The sequence below is a fragment of the Poecilia latipinna genome, unplaced genomic scaffold (genome assembly GCF_001443285.1).
Source record: "Poecilia latipinna isolate Pla-1442-1.1 unplaced genomic scaffold, P_latipinna-1.0 Scaffold1947, whole genome shotgun sequence".
NCBI classification, from domain to species: Eukaryota; Metazoa; Chordata; class Actinopteri; order Cyprinodontiformes; family Poeciliidae; genus Poecilia; species Poecilia latipinna.
The window spans coordinates 91,923-97,904 of NW_015114563.1; the positions used below are offsets into that span (position 1 = coordinate 91,923).

Genomic DNA, 5,982 nt, shown 5'->3' on the forward strand with positions numbered 1-5,982 from the left:
TGACAAAAACAACTTGGAAAAACAAGTTCAATACTCCCGATTCTCACTTCTGATGTACATCATGGCGCTTCGAATGATTAAGTGACATAGTTGCAAAGGGTTAATACCTGGGTATCCCCTTTGTCATAAATGCTGGATTAACCTAAACAATGTATTATTATCTGGAAGTAATCTGGCTAATGGCTCAAGGCTTCATGCTGACGTCTAAGTGTCAAATAAATGCAAATCAGTCTGATTAAAATAAAAATGATGCGTGTGTGTTGATAACTATAGGGGAGAAAAGACCAGTCATAGCATCCTGAGTAAAATGCTTAGCTCCCCCTTAGCACCTGCAGAAAAAAAAGTTCTGGAGCCGCCACTGCTCTGCAGCCAAACCATTTCTGTGTTTCAGGGTGAGGAAGGTTTTTTTCCTGCTATTGTAAGGACAATTACAAAAATAATAATAAAAAAACGTTTTTCTAACTTCAACTTCAGACCTACGTTTTTATTCACAAACAAGTGCATGTTCATGAAAAGATATATTCTTGCCCATAATTTCATTGATAGAGGGCGCAGTTCCACCCATCTGAACAACATGGAGGCAAAGGAACTGAGACTCATTATTAGACCGAGGGCAGCCGGACTAATCTATTTTTCTAAATTGTTATATTTAGCTAAATACTGTTGATGAGGGGCACAAGCAGGTCACCTAAAAAATAAGTTAAAAATAAATAAATAAATAAAAAATGGGCCCTTGGGATGTCAAGGATAAAATGAGCAGGGGCTCGGGCTCCCTTGACTTCATCCCCCCATCAACCCTCTGCACATGCCTGTTACTTCTCTTTTTTCACTTCCGTATTTTCTGTGGTTTTCTTATATAAAATGTGTGTTTGAAAGCATCCTTTTGACAGAGCAGTAAGATGCCAAGTCAAATCGTCTTCCCACAGTTTTAGGGAGGACTTCATTAAATTGTGCACTTTTGAAAGATTTCCCATAAACATCCACATCAAAAGGTAAGTTGGTCTTAACTTTAAAGAATATGGCAAATAAGTTCTTTTTAGATCTTTTTTAAAACTTAAATTGAATACTCACATCAAAGAAAATAGCATTTTTATTTTTTATTCACTTATTAGAGCAAATACCTGTAAAAGGGAAATAATTAATTTTGCTGCACTAAATGTTTCATGGAAATTACATCTTCCTCTTTCCTTAAAAGAATAGAAGAAATATTTCTATTTGAATGCAGAACGTAGAACTTTCTTATTTGTTTTTCTAAAAAAAAAAAAAAATGTAATCTTATAATTAAGTTGGACAATTAAAGAGCATAAGTAAATTATATTTTGTTTTACTTTTTATGATTTTTTTGTTTAATATTATTGCGGTAATAAAAATTGCAAATTAACATTCAGCCCTTATGCATAAACCATTTGTAATTTTTTTATTGCTTTCCCAAGTTTACATGTTATTGCTGGCAACTTTATTCTCTCAACGGGTTAAATCTAAATATTAGATTTGATCTAAATGTTAGATTTAACCCATTGTGGTTTTCTTCTTTCTTTCATGGAGACATGTTCTGCTTCAATACGTTTTCATGAAATAATTTAGAATTTATATTTGGAATCCACAAAGCTTTTCCACATGAAACAACTTTTCAAACATCCTCTTATAAAGTTCTTTAAGCCTTAAATCAGATTCAAGGAATCTGAACAACATGAATCCTTGAAGCTGTTCCTTGAACCACCTACATTGTAAAATGATCACTGGAATATATGTGAAAGTTTTTCTTTTTGTACAGAGTTGAATTGCTTGGCTCAACCTGGGAGAAGAAGAAAAAACAAATATCTATTAAGTCGGGCACATTAAAATGTTTGTATGAAAGAATCTGGGTTGTCCAGATCAGAATTTGTTTTCTGAAGTTGCAGCTTGAGCCATTTTTCTGAATAATAGGAACAGGAAACTTGACTCAAATTAATGCCATGTACTGAGTTGTCCTGAATACAGCTTGCAGAAAAGGTCAGATGAACCAAGCAGACTGGAAAGTGCAGCAGTCGATATCCATGCATTCACTGTGAGCAGTGTTGCTGGATGAACAACATACCATGTTAAAACCTTTAATGTCACGAAAAACAGAAGTAAAACGTAAAATTAAGCACCTTTATCAGAAATTTAGATGAGAGCGCAAAAATCTGAGAATATTGAATAAATAGATCTATACAGCTAGACTCATGATCAATATTTTAATTTAGAGAAAAACATTACAACTAGTTTCATCTCACACTACTGAATAATAACCACTTTTTAAAATAAGCTTTAAAATGGAAGAAGAAAAAGTGCAACAAGCAAAACAGATTTGATAATTTATTATAAATGAGATTTAAACATTTTGTTTGTCAGCTAATCCAGAAATCTGAGATTTGACCTAAAAAAGCAGGAAAAAAAGGGTTAAAAAATGAGATCAGCATTGAGTAGGCCAACCTCTGTTGCTGCTCATATGAAAATAAAGTTTTTAAACATGCATGATGCCAGCATTTCCAGTAAACTAATGAGGATGTTACTATAAATACATAAAAAAAGATGCCTTCAGAAAGGGCATGAGCCCCACACCCACGGTTTGCCGAATGGGGGGATGCCGAAAGGGCGGTTCGCCCTGGCCACCAAACAGAGTGAATATCTGACAAAAAATAATAAGAAAACTATATTTATGGGATAATTTTGAGTTCTTGAATAGTTTAAATGCAGCTTTTATTAGATTACTGCTTCTCTTTGCTGATTTTTTTGCTCCTGTCTGCTTTTTTTGTTTATTTTTTTGTTTGTTTTTTCTTTTTTTTTATATTTTAGTACTTTTGAGCAAATAGGGACCCACCACCACACATTGCAAATACTTGAAATTCCTTACCTGATCTTAAGATTTTGATCAAGATAATAGAAATGAGAGGCATGGTGAATAAGTAGTGAAGACAGAACAGATGCCGATTACTTTCTTAAATTGTTTATAATTCCAAACAAATGTAAACAAGGAAGTGAGCTAGTCCATTTTTGAGATATTGTAATTAATTCATAATTTCTGATTATGAATTCTGAGAATAATCATTTTTTGTAGTGTGAACTTATTCTTTGTTCATGTGAATTTTGAAACCAACACAGTCTAAAATATGAAGATGATTCTCTTAAAGGGTAAAAAAAATGGGGAGATGGCAAAGTAACTGTAAAGTAGCCATTTTCTTTCTACAGTACTCTGATAACTTGAGCTCATGCATGCAAAACACAACCCACACTACAAAGTCATCTTTGCTTTTCAGATGATAACTTAGTCAGGTGGAAACAAAAAAGGGGAACAGAAAGAAACTGTAGAAAGCTTTGTTAAAGATGGGTACCAGTCTTTTTACATCTTTGGAACATTTTAACTGCACAGAAATGGAAATTAAACAAAATTTGGTTGACTTAAAATGGTACAAAAGATTTTGTTTGTATCTTTAATTGTAGTAATCTGTGTTTTTGTGTATTTATTTCTGTGTTTTTCTGTGTCCTGTCCTCTCTGTTGATTGATCCCAGCTGTGTCTAGTCCCCTGATTACCCTGCCTGTGTATTTAAACCCACCTGTTGTCTTTGCCTCTTGTCGGGTCCTCGTCTATTGTACGACTGTCTGTCACTGCATGTCTCGTTCCTCCCAGTTGTTACTCATGTTTCTGGATTCTGTTACGTTTTGGACTCGTCACTAAACACTTTCTAATGTCTGCCTGGGCCTACGAGCGTGTTCCTCACCACAAACAATATCACATCATGACATTAATGATAAGTTGTTTCAATAAATAATACTACTGCATCTAATTTGTTTCTTTCAGATACCTTTACATCAAGATGTTTTGGTTTAGACATTTGCTCCGGCACCTCTGGTTTTTGGGTACTTTGGTTTTCTTCTTTTGAACGACATGATATTACATACCATCTGAAATTTGATGCAACTGATTAATTTTTACTTCCATAATTTTGACTTATAACTACTTTTCTCTTGCAGGATGTCTTTACTCGGCAACACAAGCTTGGCGCGTTGACATGCCAAGAAATATCAAAGGATTGTTGAATTCCTGCCTCGTTATCCCTTGTAGCTTTGACTACAATCGGTATCCACCTAAAAGAGCAGACAGAGTTGTTTGGTACCAGTATGTGAGCAGGGGATATCCTTTGGTTTGTGACAACTGGTACCCTAGAAAAGTAATTAGCAAGTATAGAGGAAGAACTTATGTATACACTTCTACATATAAAAAATCATGCACTCTAGAGATTGAACGTGTGAACTGGAATGACCACAGACAAAAGCTTTATCCTTGGGTGGATCCAGACAATGTTGGATATCGCACATACGCATTCTATGACACAACTGTAACAATTGAAGTAATTGGTATGTTTGTTTGTTTTGGGATTTTTGCCTTGAACATCAGTTCATTAGTATGTCGTTGAAAAAGTTTTTAAGTTTTTACATTTCCTTTGTAGGACAGCCACAGCGACCACAGATTATGATCTTCGGTGAAAGAAAAGTTGGAAATTCTGTAACAGTGCAATGTTCTGCTCAACACACATGCTCCACCCGTCCGCCAACTCTTAGCTTCAACATCGCAATGAAAGACAAAAACGTTATCCATACTCAGCTATCTGATGGCACTTCTAAGACAACTTTAACATCCACTTTAGTCTTAGAGAAAGACTTTCAAGTCGTTAAGTGCACTGTCGAGCACCCAGGAGGTAAAACGGCAACAACATCTGAAACCTTAACTGCACAATGTGAGTGATAACTCTCAAGATTAAAATCAGCATCACCTCTGTCCTAAACTTAGGTTGTCTGTCTGAAAAAGCTTTAACCATTCTTTTGTTCTTTGTGTTTTTAGGCTCCATTTTCCCACTGAGCATTAGCTCTCTGTCAACTGAATATCTAGAAGGAGTTGCAAGCCAGGTAACATGTGAAGCTTCATACACTTGTTCCAACAATGCACCAGTTCTCACGTGGAACTACGCTAACATGCCAGTTACCGGAGATATTAAATCCTCTGGGAGTTTGAGGAAAACTGTTTCCACATTGGTATTTACGGCATCAGCTAAAGACAATGGAAACTATCTGACATGTTATGCAAGATTTCCTGGAGGACAGACCCAGCAGAAGAGCACCACCATATGGGTAAAACGTGAGTGCCAATCATAGTTAAAATTAGTACTTCTTGTGAAAGTACTTCTTTCATAATTTTAAGGAATTATTTACTTAAAGCCAGCTCTTATATCTTGCTGAAAGGTTACTTGTAAGTTAATTTTGTCTTATTTCAAGTGTATTAAGATACTAGCAGTAGAAACTACCAAAAATGCTTGGTTGGATTTTTTGTTTTTGCAGTGAAGGCATTTGAACCCTGTAAGTCACTATTTAGGAGTTAAGGTGACTTTATTTTCCCACCACTCTATTTAGTTGCCAAATGCCACCAGAGAACAAATATTTGAAAAAAGACAACAAATAATACTATTAGAAATATAACATTCAAATGTAGACATCTATGGTCTGTCCAGGGCAAATCAGTTCAAATTAGGCTTAAACTAATGTGGCCCATCAAAGCTTTGTACCATTTTGTTTTTATGTGTTTTACAGGAAACATGCTCAATCTGGATTGGTCTTTCACTACTCCAGGAAGTGTAACAGGAATCAAAGGGTCATGTGTCATCATTCCTTGCAAGTTTTCCTACAGCAAAACCCAACCGAGTGGCCTCCAAGTTGTCTGGTACTTGTACCAAAGTAATGGACGTCCAGACGTATTCAACCAAAAACAGTCAAATATTTTGAGCAGATATAATGGGATAACACATTTGAGTGGCTCTGTGTCAGACGGCAATTGTAGTCTTAAAATAGATCGGCTGGACATGTCTCACAATGAGGATAAACTCTATCCATGGGTTGATATCAACCCAATTACCTCCTACCACTCACAGGGACACTCATTTTTGGATAAAAGCACCAAAATTATGGTT

The 5,982-nt window shown here is 35.5% G+C and overlaps 1 protein-coding gene across 2 annotated transcripts in view; it reads left to right on the forward strand.

The window, feature by feature from the left end:
- Positions 1 to 874: 874 nt before the first annotated feature.
- The window catches only part of LOC106935315 (uncharacterized), a 13,503-nt gene continuing 8,395 nt past the window's right edge, over positions 875 to 5,982 (forward strand). The window contains exons 1-6 of one of the 2 annotated variants that reach the window (XM_015015743.1): positions 875 to 992; positions 3,822 to 3,880; positions 3,995 to 4,378; positions 4,471 to 4,758; positions 4,863 to 5,156; positions 5,606 to 5,982. The gene's annotated coding sequence lies outside the window, so the exon portion shown is untranslated. Of the gene's footprint in view, positions 993 to 3,554; positions 3,881 to 3,994; positions 4,379 to 4,470; positions 4,759 to 4,862; positions 5,157 to 5,605 lie in introns of those variants that run through there. The other variant, XM_015015742.1, reaches the window with a different exon arrangement.